Source organism: Sitodiplosis mosellana, unplaced genomic scaffold (genome assembly GCF_009176505.1).
Source record: "Sitodiplosis mosellana isolate CC-2019 unplaced genomic scaffold, AAFC_SMos_1.0 Smas_scaffold_30, whole genome shotgun sequence".
In the NCBI taxonomy this organism is placed as follows: Eukaryota; Metazoa; Arthropoda; class Insecta; order Diptera; family Cecidomyiidae; genus Sitodiplosis; species Sitodiplosis mosellana.
The window spans coordinates 4,769,993-4,783,303 of NW_022595272.1; the positions used below are offsets into that span (position 1 = coordinate 4,769,993).

Consider the following 13,311-nt stretch of genomic DNA (forward strand, 5'->3'; position numbering starts at 1 on the left):
AAAGAGCCAAGAAAAAAAAAACGGTTATTTAGATAAGAGAGTCAATTCGAAGCACTACGTTTTTATCTAACTATTGAGCCTTATAAATGTAATCGAACCGTGTATCGTCTGATTTATAACAAATTGAAATGACAACCATCGTCATGATTCATACGAATTGGTCGTCTCAAATTTGGTGAAATGCCACACTCGATTCGAATAGAGATTTCATTTGTGACTAAATAAATCCGAACCGGCATTAAAATGACAGCCAGACGGCAAACATACGCGCAAGAAATGTGAAAAATCTCGATTTCAATGAATGCACAAGATGCAACGACACATTTGAGCAGCCTTCGTTCGTTTCTTGGCTGTTTGTTGTGTTGTTTTTTTTTCTCATTCGATTTTGCTCATTCATTCAACATGGACGACTCTGACGGCACTTTCTACTCCGCGAACAACCTCTTTTTTCGCTTTGTGTTGTGTTGCGCTGTCGTTTTTTTTTTTTCTTCTTTTCATTATATTTGCCGTTTAATTTTGTTTTTTTCGTTTCATTCGTGCTGCTGTTCGCTCACTTTACAATGCACATTTGCTGTATGTGCAGTGGAAGTGTGTGTTGTATCTGAGTGTATGTAGGGTACCCCATTGTACACCGTCGACAGTCGTGCACTCCATTTTAAATCTTTCGTCTACTATACAATACGAACTGCTTTATAAGTTATTCTTACACATTAATATGTTGTGTGTGATATTAGTTAAGGAGTATAGTTAACGAAAAAAAAAATAACAGCAGCAACAACGAAAATAAAACACACAACGTACGCAAATACACACAAACAAAATGGCGAATGAAATCGTAATCCATATATTAGTTTTTTTTTTCTTCTTCTCTCGGGCGCGCTGAACGGAGCCGAAGAAATATTTTATTGAAACAAATCATATATAGAAGAGAAGCAAAAAAAAAAACAAAATTATATTGAGAAGGCGAATCGACAGCAGCAACAGCAATGGCAATGGCAACGGCAACAACAACAACAACAATAATGAAAAAACGACGGCCACTAACGCACAGACACACTCAAGTGATCAAACCATATGAGAGCAAATCAAATGCGGTACCATCGCACCGACCAACCGTTCACAAGCAGCGCTATTAAATGGATTTCGGAATGTATGGCATTTAAATATACACACTATTTTCAAGACACACATCTTTCTCTCTATTTTCTACTGCTTTTTTTTCTTTTCTTCTCGCCTATTTTAGCTGGTTTAGTTTTTTTTTTTTGCTTCGAATGCGAACGATGAAATATGAATTAAATTGTAACCAATTGTCTGCGGTGCCAGCAGTGACAACGTTGATGATGGGACGATGGTGAATAAATGGGGCACCTGAAAAATGTAAATATTGGTTTTTTGTTCACGACCTATGTCCACTGCACTCACTCATTCAAGAAGATGACACACAAAAAAACCAATCTTGACATGTTTACCGATGTGATTTTCGATCAGAGAACCTACACATTGTGTTATCAACACCAACATCAATGAATCGATCGATCGAGAGAAAAAAAAACAACTACGGCCGATGATAAAACACAAATTTTTTTTTTGTTCATTCGTTCGTTCGTGAAATATAACGTAATTCTGACTGTGTTTATTCTAAGGCAACGGGCAATATTACGTACATATTTACGACATTGTTCATACTTTTTTCTATCATCTCTCACTCTCCGTGCTCGTATATATTTGCCGTTTGCGTGTACGCAATAATCATCTAGACGAGTCACCAGTTCGCATACTCTCCATTTTTCTTTCGTTTTTTTTTTTTTTGCTTCTTCGTTTCTTGTGTGTCTCTAGTGCAAGTCAATTATGATATTCGCTATAAATTTTTTGTTTCGGTCTATTTGTATAATGATAAAAACATTATTCGTCGATTTATTTTTTCTTGACGTCACCGAACATCAGCCATCACTTGCTTTTAGTTTAATTAGTCAGATATTTACAGAACAAAAGGAAAAATTTTTGTTTCTCTTGACTGAAATTGATACGACAATCACTAAACGAAATTTATTAACTACGAAATAAACGTCACACAAACCAATATGACCGAAGGAAATGAAAAAGTTTTCAAACGAACCAACGACAAAAAAAATGGCAAAAATAAAATGTCTCACTTATTGAAAAAGGCGATTTAATGACAAACACTGTACATAAGGCGACACCGAATTAAAAGATACACACTAAATTTTTTTTATTCAAAGCACACTCTGAACTCGTACACTCTCTTTTCTCTCCTCTTATGTGTATCGACGACGACGACGACGACGGCGAAATAATATATACATGTATATACATGTATAATAAAAACAGATTCACAATAGAGGTGCTTTGTATTAACACAGAGAGAGAAAAAATAATGTTAACTGACTTATAAATTAATATTTTGTGTCGTTTGTTTAGCTACTTATTCGAAGTCAGCGGTCGCTCATTGAACACTAAAGTTTTTTTTTAATATTATAACAGAGAGACGGAGAGTTGCGAGAGTATAGACACAAACGAAAATGCGCTCGCGAAAGAGAGCCTTGTGTCTTTTCTAAATGAGAACGTCTAAAGAAATTTTCGACGATTTACAGCACTCTCTTGTTCTCTCACACATCAAACCGAACCGTATGAAACGATTTTACATTTAAAACAAACAACCACAGAGAGTAAAACAGAGCAACAGAGAGCAGCAGCAACAAAAGATCCGATCCGACACATTGAAGGGAGAGTAAACGAGACGGATGGAACAAAGAGAGCGAGAGTGTGTGACGGTTCACTCGCTCTCTCGGTGAGCGACTCCGAGCGGAGAAAAAAAAAACACACAGAGATCTCTTGAACTGAAGGCAAATTTTATGAATTGTCAGCACTTTACACAAATACGACACCATCAACTGTCGACCATTTTCATAATCCGATCGAAATGTGAGGCGCTTCGTGAACAATGTATGCGTTTTGCACTAGAACACACACACACACGTACACACATCCATACATACGACTCAAAATTTGGATATACATTCGAGAGAATATGGCATTTCGACGTCGTTGCTTTTTTTCCCATTCGTGTGGTTGCGTGCGTGTACAAGCGTTGCTGACTGTGTTCATGTATACAGCCTTTTAATTCACTTTTCGAACACCGGCTGTTCTTACTGAACGCTCCGCTTATTTTCGCTCTTCTTCTGTCAACTACATTCTTCTCCTCTTTTATTCGTGCTCATTCTCTCGATCTTGCCGTAGCCATCACACGAAACACTACACATCGGCTGCATGTTGGACGTAAGATTCGATTCGGTCGACGGTGCACGACTGTTTTAATCGAATCGTTTATTTTCCTCTCTATTTTCAACTAACATGTTGCCGAATTTTTCATGTTTTTTCACTTGTGTGTCTTACGTGCGATGCGTTGCAAGCCACAGACACATTGATAAATCGGTTGGTAACAAAATACGTGTTTTGTTACATGTTTCAAGTTGCTTGTCATGTTGCTTGAGCAAATCATGAGTTGTGTTCAGTTGCCATGCAATCCAATCCGAATGATGAATGTACAACGTCACACGGTATTTACAATCTAAACACCCCAATCATATGATATGCGAATATTTTCGTGTCAATTCGTTGATTTATGAAATGATTGCGATTATTTATGCGCCACAGTCGTTTGCTCCAATGGCATTTCAATAGAGAAACAAATGCATTGTTAAAACATTAATTCAATTAATCATTTTAATTAATTTCAATTAGCGTCAAAAAATTACAAGATTCCAGCGTAGAAAAAAAAACACAGTTTATCAGTAAATAACATCGATACTAAATGCGTGTCGTATTCACCAGTTTGAACTGTGCGAAACGAAGAGACGGTTGCAAGTATGTATTCAAGGCCTTTTTGTTGTGTATATTTTGCTTTCATGTGAGTATGTTTCTACTTCGGTTCATATTACGTTGACGTTGCGTTACGCGCGCGCCTGTGGATGTGTGTACTTGAAAAAAAAAAAATTGCAAGGCGCATTCATTTGTTTACATCCACATTGGTTTGTATGCGAACGAACGAGCGAGCGAGCGAACGAGCGAACTGACGATGTGAGCGTTGAGCGTGTGTATGGTGTGCGCAGTTGTGTTTCACTTCAATTCACTCTATATACATACTGGATTGGTATGTGTTTGTGTGTTGACGCAGACATTGATATCGACCACGTGGGTCTGGCTCACCGATACAGTTTGTAAACAGAGAGCTCTGTTAACATACATTCGCACTCCGCTGAACAACGGACCGGATTCGATTAGTCGGTCGGAAACGCATACGTTTACGCATTGTATGTTGTGTCTTCCGCAAGTATCATAACATATTTTAGTATCTCTGTGTCTCGGTGCGCGTAACACAAACTACTAAAATATGATGAATTGCGAATGGATGAGGAAAAAAATACACAACAAGCGTGGCCGTCGTTGCTGCCGTCGTCGGATTTGTTTGTGTGTTGTATCGCGATAACCCAGCACTCGACTAGCCTAAGCGCATACGATTGTGCTTCGGCCAAATTAGCGGTGTTACATGAAATTGTAGAAGCATTTTATCGGTTGCAACGGCACACCGAAGCATCCACACATCCATCGATGTTTATCGCGGCGCGCACTCTTCGGCTTGTCATCGACGACAAGCGTTTTCTCTATATCTCGTGCGCGCCTCGTTCCATGATCATGAATTAACGATGACGTCACATTTAAAATGGCTACTAGTTAAACGAAGAGGTGGTGAACATGTGTTTGTAAACATGATTATATTTTGGGGCGCACACGATACAAGATTTGAGATAGATGTGCGAGTCGAGTTGTTGCCGTTTTCGTCGTTGTCGTCGTATTCGACGAGCAAAATTCTCTCATGCATAAAAGAGTGGATTACGGTCTCGACCGAGAAAAGAGCCAAACGCAAAATTGTGGTTTTCGTAACTGAGATATACATTTATTTTCATTTTGTTGCGTGCAGTTTTTTCTTCTTCTTGCTTTTCTTCATCGATACTTTTACAGTAGCAACGGATGGAGATGTCGTTCACAGAGCTGGATACCAAGAGAGCAAAAGAGCGAAATGAAGTTTATGAGAGAGAAGAAGGAGAGTACTGTGTGTGTGTGTGTGTGTATGTGTGTGTGTGCGTTTGATGGGCGATGAGCGAAGAAAATTGAGAGTCATTTTACGAACGGACAAATTAAATAAGTTGTATTTTTATTGGTGTAATGAAGGTAATCGTGTTAGGCGCTGCGAGCGATAAAACCATACACATTTGCGCTCGCGCGCCACATCGAGGTGTTGATTTTATATGAATGGCACTAATGAAACGGGCAAACGAAGAAATAAAATACGAAAATTGTTCACATTAACTTTGCAACAGTAATTAAACCGTGACCATACAAATAAACAGGCGAGATACACAATATCGCGCGCGTATGCAATGCAATGGCCGCTCTATGTCAATCGGCATTTTCCGTTTCTACTTTATGTTTCTCAATCATAAAATGAATTTTACTCCAATCGGTCTCTCTCTCTCGCTCTCTCTCTCTCTCTCTCTCTGTGCGTATTACATTGTTAAAATGTGATTGAGATTTGAATTCTTGTTACTATGCACCATTTGCGAGCGCGCGAGACATTTCTATTTATTTTTATCAGTAAAAGACAAACAAATACAGAGCGATTGAACGGTTGTTTCTAGGAATGTCATGCTTTAGATTAGAGGCTTCGGGTTAATCATAAAACTATTTAGTTTGTGTCGCCTATCTAAACAAGAGCGAAACGAAAGCCCTGTCGGTATTTCATGGCTAGTCATGGACAATTGTAGCGATAATAATGAACAACGGAAATTATTTGGACTTTTTGCAAATAAAAATGAATCAATTGTTTTTTTTAGAACCAATTGAACTAAGCTATAGTGGCTTTGCTAACCGCTGCTTTTTCAGCCACTTTGCTCGACATTTACTCAAAACAAGAAGAAGAAGAAGCAGAAGAAAAACAACGATGAGGTAGAAACGTCGCATTATAAATAACTACATACACTTCAACGTGTATTACAATGGTAGATACACATTTCTTTCGTACTAATGCCGTTGCCGTTGCTTTGGTTCGGTATGTGCTGTTTTTTTTTTCTCTCCTTGCTTGATTCGATTTCGAGAGATGTGCAAAAACAAAATGGCGTAACGTTGATTTATTCCAACCGTAGGAATACACAATTTTTATTTATTTATTTATTTTTGTTTCTACTCTTGCTGTTCAACTCGCGCGGCCTGTTAACGATATGGATGTTTCAGTTGTTGTTGTTGTCATCGTCGTCGTCGTCATCATTGTTGTTGTTGCTGTTATTTCCTTTTACATTTGCGTTTGTGTGGATTTGGTAAAGTGTGTGAGTTTTCTTCGTTGGTCGCAAAGAGAGAGAGAGAGAGAGAGAGAGAGAGAGAGAGAGAGAGCAATTGTGCTATGTGCAGCTCAAAAATTGGCTGTCTACGTAAAACGTAACCATATCATCCATTTAATTATAAGCGTTCCACTGAAAGTGCTATGCGCCATATGTATCGAATGTAGAAGGTATTTTTAGTGGGCAACATTTCACTCTGTTGCACTGGGCGAGATAGAGACAGAGAGAGAGAGAGAGAGAGCGGTGTGCCGATCACACACGAAATAATATTCCATGTTAAAATGGTGTGTTGACTTTTGCCATCGACATCGACACATGAAACTTTAATATTTCCGCTACGAAAATTTTCGTTCCTGCCAACAACAACAACAATAGCAAAAACACCACACGACGACCACCATCAGTTGTGGTAGCTTCATTTCTACTTGACTTTACGTGGTCATTCCGTTTAGCACATATTTTCATCGATTTCTTATTGATTTTTAACCATTTTAAATTATTACACATATGAAAATATATGAAATACGTGTTAGATGTTTAAACTTACACGTTCAAGAACTCGGCGCTTTTATTGTATGGAATGAAGTCAGACGAACACAGAGAGAAAGAGAGAGAGGGAGTGAGCTAGAGGGGAAAAAACTAAAGTTTCAATGACACAAATTCGTTTGTTTATTTATCGCGATCGTACCGAGAGCTCGACGGCGACCGACTACAAAAACAAAGAAAATGGCAGAAAATTACAGCGGCACAAAGAAGAGCGAGAGAAAAATGTAGAACCAGTTAGACACAGAAACTATAAATGTAATACGAGTTTTTTTCTCTAGATTTCGTTAATGCTTTTTGATCGAAACGTCACGCAACATTTTTATTTTTTCGTTGCAAATGTCGAAAATGGCCGCCATCACGATGAACATTTGTTATTATTATTATTATTCAGTGGAAATACATCAGCCGAATCGAAATTCGTTGCCGTTATCAATTCCGTCGTCGTGTTCATGCTCAGGTCACAAATGGTTGTGCATAACTGACTATAATTGATCAATACTTTTACACCCAAAGCAAATGGCAGTTTGTGTGTGCTGCTGCTGTTGTTTCGGTTTTTTTTTCTTTCATTCTCTCTCTCTCGCACTATAAAGAGAAGGACAAAGCGAGCATATTTCCCACAAATGGATTTCTTTTCGAATCCTCGTAACATTTTAACTTCATTTTGTTGGCAGTATCTAAAAATAGGCTCGATTCTGTTTTCTTTGTTGACTGGCATCAATTTTGTCGGTGTCCGTTGAGTGTGTGTATGTTTTCTTTTCTTTTTTTTTCCTCACATTCAATGTGAACGTCAGCAACTGTATCATAAAGTAAACGGCTCTTGGGAACATCGATTGTCGAACTAATAAAAGTGGTGGAATTTTTTCCTTCGATTTTCAAGCGAATGAGTGTAACTGACAAACGTTTGTGTGGGCAGAGTGAGTGAGATATCGAGCGAACAGAAGACCTTTCACTAGAAAATTCACTCGAAGAAGATTTATCCAACCTATTTTGCTCCCGATTGCTAATCTCATTCGGATTAAATGATTGCCACCTTCTCCATTTCTCTCTCTCTCTCTCTTTCTCTCTCTCTCTCTCTCTCCCTCTCTCTCTCTCTCTCTCTCTCTCTCTCTCTCTCTCTCTCTCTCTCTCTCTCTCTCGGGCAATGAAGGTTTTTATGCAATTCCATTTGACCTTTTGCCAACCCACGGCACATTAACGCTGCGCGCAGAAAACTCCAAAAAAAATGGTTTTCCCATTAGTCGTTGCGAATGAAAGTCGACTGTTAACCGATTATCACCGTTAGATGGTGCAATAGTTTGACTCATTCAGAATGACGATAGTCAGAAAATAAAATGTCGTGCACGTGCGAAACTCATGTATGAAAGCTCAAACAGGCAAACACTCGAGAAAAAAAACGAAATATGCCAAGAAAATAGCTTCGAAACGAAAGCAATCGAATGGAATTTTCCATTTAATAGTTCCGAACATCGTCAATCGCACACACAAAGCGCAATTGCTTGTAACAAACAACACCAACAGCTTACGACCGCCGTTGTCGTGGTCGTCGTCATCGTCGTCGACGACATCGAATCAACGAAACGAACAGCAGGGAAAAAAACACACTCATTAACTCATTTAAATGTGACAATAAATTGAGAGCTTCGAATTATGTCCACATCCAAACTATACAATATACGCTAGTCGGATTGTAAATCGTACGAAACGGAATTAAAATGGAAACTAACGAAAAAAAAAATAAAATTATAAATGTGGAAACGGCACACACACACACAAAATATGTTAAATTCAACGGAAACTTGCTTTGTACACGCTAATGTAATGAAATAAGTACGTGATAGAAAACACATATGCTATTTTTATCTATATCAACAAAAGCAACAACAACAATAAAACGAAATCGGCGCTGGTTTTTGGCTCATTTCAACGTCATTCATTTTTTCGTTCCGATTCTATTATATTCACTTAGATTAGGGATATGGTTACGAACTGATGAGCTGAAAAAGTGTTCAACAATATCGCTGCTATTGAAATATGAATTTATACCGTTTTCGTATCAATGGCAACCATACTTGACATCAGATTACGGTTCTTGCTCATGTTACACACGTTTGCCACAAAAATTCTGAACCAAATTGGGTTCGAAAGCATTTTATGGTCATCTGGTTGAGAGCATTTTTTCTTTCGAACTTTGTTTATATTCGATGCGAGAATCTACCATTGAAAATTGCTGCCTTCGGCGAAATAGACGGAACAAAAATGTAACATCCAAGTCGATTCTTTGGCTAGAAACGACCTCTTTTATGAAATAAAAAAGTGCTAATTTCCTATCATTTGCCGTGAGCTTTCCATTGGTTCCAAAGGTTGGCATGCTTTCCGGATTGTTTGGCTCTGCTGTCAAACTCGAACATTTTTGTTCACATCAAAAAAATCTGCATACATTGGCCCTCTGGCCATGATTTAACTGTTTGCTTTTCTCTCGCTCGCTCTGTGGATAATTTGAATTTCGTTCGCATACCATATCGAACGAGTGCGGCCCCTGTGTGTATGCACGTATGGATATGACCTTTACTGGTTTTTGCTTTTTTTTCTTCGATTTTTTTTCCCCTTTGGTTTTCACTTCGAAATTTGTTAATTCTTAATTCAACTGTATGGTCAAAAGATGTACGTATATAATTCATACATTTGACAACGGAATGAAGAAAGGGGGAGAATATGAATAAAAATCGCTTTACTTCGAAGTTCTCTTCAGTTCGTCTTTTTTTCTTCTTCTTCTTCTTTCTTTCTCGCTCTCTTTGCATACCGCGTGCGCGAAAATCAGTGAAGGAAAGAATAAAAAGAGAAGAAAAAAACCGGTCCGTGCAATCATCATGGTTTCTGAATTGTTGAGCTGTTGTTGCTGTTGTTGTTGCCATTTTTTGTATGAATTTTCTCACATAATTGCATGCTATTCATGTCTCTTCGGCCGTTTTGTGTCGAGAGTTGGTTCTTTATCTCTTCTCGAGTCCGTTGTTTTATTTGATTCCCGAGCAATGCATGCACACACCGAAAAAAAAAGATGAAGAAACAGACTATACATTCCGGCCTATTGCCGACAATCTCATCAATTGTGCAGTCGCAGCACAACACCATCTCTCTCTCTGATCGCGCCATACGAACAAAGGCTTGGGCTTTGCATTGCTTCGCTTTGCTTTTTTTGTCAGGCACATAGAGCATTTTTGCTGGCCGTAAAACGTGAACAAGTCTCTGTTCGCTCTATTCCTGAACTCTCTCTCTCTCTCTCTCTCTCTCTCTCTCTCTCTCCCATCTAAAATCGGCGTTTGCATGTATTACACGGGGGGGCTTCAGAGCTAAAGTGCGATATACACCAATTAGAAAACGACAACATCGAAGCGAAAGAGTCGCAGAAAATCACACATTTCCACATATATATGCCTTTGAGGTGCGCGCGCGCGGCGTTTGTGCTGCCACTTTTTTTTCGCTTACATTTTTCTGTTGTCTTCTTATCGAATTTCATTCTTTCTTTTCGCCTGCGCGATTATTTCACAGCAAAGAAGAAAAACAATCACACAAAATAAAACTGCGAATATTGCGCGTTAATATGTGCGACTTGCAACAGTTTTAATTTTGCAATCACACACACACACACACACTTGCATACATCGCACACGCACACACTCTCACATCGCGTCGTCGATGACTGAAAGAGACCAAAGATGAGAGTACGTTCGAATGTAACGAACAACGAAAACGAATGCAAAAAAAAAATATGGTGGAAAAAATACGAAAAAAATAAATTGTTGTTGAAGGTTTTTTTATTTGTCTTCTATAACTGCTCGTGCACTGCATATTGCATATGGTATGCATTGTACTTCGGCTACATGGTATCGTTTCGCATAATATTGTCTCACTTGAACTAAGCAAATATTTATTTAAATGGATATATATTTCTTTTCGATACATCGAAGCAGCCGTCGCCTCCGCCACTGCCACCGTCGACGCTCATTTTATATTCGTTTCATTTATTAATTACTTATTTTTGAGGCAGTCAATTTTTGTCGCCTGGTTACCTCGAATGCGTACGTTCAATCATAAATTTGCTTGAGAGTTGGCATCTCATCGACGTGCAACAGTTAATAAATGCGCTAAATTGTTTTCTGGTTGCAAAATGGCCGACCGAATGTCAAGACACACGTCGAAACAGCAGCAGCAGCTCAACTTAAAAGTTGAATCAAACGACAAGCGAACAAGTTTCTATTTTTGATATGCATGTTACTTCGACCGAAATCTGATTTATGTGGGCTACAACCTCACATGCTAAACAGCATGAAATGCTTTGTGTTGTGCGCCGCTCAGGTATTTTAAATGGCCCACAAAAAAAATGATTCTTCCGGTTTGATTTGATGGAAAATTTCACTTTTTTTCTCCTCAAACACAGTTTCGATTTGATAGATGTTGTCGTTTTAATTGATATCATTTTGTGTTTCGATCGAATTTCCAGTCAAATACGAAATTGACCATATCAAAATGGAGGCAATATGTGCAAGAGAAACGCAAACGCCTGTGTCGAAAGTTACATTCAATCGATTTTACAGGTTGTTTCATTTCGACGAAGCTGCAGCTAAATCGCTTTCTTTCATGCACTTTTCCGATTTGATTTACAACAATCTCTCGCTCCCGTGACTGACTGGCAAGCGAAATGCGAACGAGCGAGCGATTGAATGTTTGTATTATTATTTTTAGATTCGACACAAAAGTGCACGGAAAAAGAGCCAGCCGATAAAATACCACAATGCAAAAGATTCAAGCCATACTTCTTGTATAAATGAAACAAATAACAATAATAAATAAAATGACGTATGTCTACACCTAGTGCACACGAATATCACATAATAACAATGATTTACCGACTTGCTACAAAAAAAAGTCGACTTCATTTCAATATGTTCATGCGAATTTGAATCGAACGAATGAACGAACGAACGAAAAAAAAAGGAGAAGCAACAACAAAAAATGTATGAAGCAAAAAAAAGAGGCACGATACTAAATGTTATACAGAAAACAAATATAACGACGATGAACAAAAGAGAAATATCAATAGCGGCTCAAATACTTCAGGCAAAACCGAACAGATAGCAAATTATCTGGTCAGGTCGTGCGGTTGTGTTGGTGCCCGTCCGAATGTGTATGTGTGTGAGCGCGCGCGAGCGCATTCGCGCACATGCTTGCTGCGCGCTTGGATTTGTATGCGTGTGTGAAGGAACGCGTATCACACTGTGTGCAAGCTTTTTGAATGCGCTTGTCAAACGCTCTACCATAATTTATTGTGTGCATGAATCGCGCAGCTCAAACCGATCACCACCACCAACGCTATTGCCGCCGTCGTCGTCACTGTAGCCAAACGTATACACACCGTATTTAATGAAAACAAACTATTATCTCTATCAGCGCAAATCGAGGTTTAACCTATATGATTGGCTATTTTTAGTACATTCATACGAAAAAAAAAGGCATTTACTTGATTTTACTTTATAATTCGAATTTTTCCTCTCTCTCTCTCTGCTGCTTGCCTTTCGTCTTCTAGCGGTAGGTTCACTCACACACCGCACGCACACTGTGACAATAATGTTGTCGTTGTCGATGATTTCGTTCCGATTGAATGTGTAAATTTAAAACAAATTGCTTATGATCGGACCCACTCAACGCTGCTCGTTGATATGCTTTGGTGCTAATAATTTGTCTAATCGTCAAATATTTCAAACGCCCGTGCGCTCAACACTCGCACTTTTTTTTTGCTGTTATTCTCTTCTTCGTTTTGACACTGATTGCTATTTTTTTTACAGTCGATTCATTGTTGCTTCAGTTTGTTGTTACGTTCGATCGGGAAACGCAAGCCACACAAGAGATGACACAAACGAACGAAACGAGGCATGGAAAATACAAAGAATAGGCGAGGAAAATCGACTGAACTTTAAAAGTAGAAATAGAATGAAGAAGAAGAAGAAGAAGAAGCAGAATTGTTCCGTTATTTTTGCTTATTCTACTTGAAAACAGCATCAGCTTTTCTTTTTTCCTCATTCTACTTCTGCCACACTTAATTGTATCCATTTTACAAAGTTTATTGTGCTTATTTCGATTACGTTTAGTTTCTCTCATTCTTCTCTCACTTCGGCGAGAACTGTTTGTCGATGTATTAGCGAATCGAGTGTGGCAGCGTTCAAGGTTCCCTTCCTCTAATCTATCAAATTCTGATAAAATCACATTGAATTGACGAGCAAGAGAGTGAGAGAGATAGAGAGACGCGCATTTGTGTGCGCGCACAGCACTATTAAATTGATTCGAGCATTTTTACTGG

The 13,311-nt window shown here is 38.6% G+C and overlaps 1 protein-coding gene across 17 annotated transcripts in view; it reads right to left on the minus strand.

Moving 5' to 3' along the window:
• The window catches only part of LOC129569112 (serine/threonine-protein kinase tousled-like 2), a 66,776-nt gene that overhangs the window by 3,833 nt on the left and 49,632 nt on the right, over positions 1–13,311 (minus strand). The window contains exons 1-2 of one of the 17 annotated variants that reach the window (XM_055447587.1): positions 2,154–5,819; positions 1,687–2,014 (exon numbers count right to left, since the gene is read on the minus strand). The exons of 11 other annotated variants lie outside the window; for them this stretch is intronic. The gene's annotated coding sequence lies outside the window, so the exon portion shown is untranslated. Of the gene's footprint in view, positions 1–1,664; positions 5,820–13,311 lie in introns of those variants that run through there. 5 more of the 17 variants (XM_055447586.1, XM_055447585.1, XM_055447584.1 and 2 more) reach the window with 5 other exon arrangements.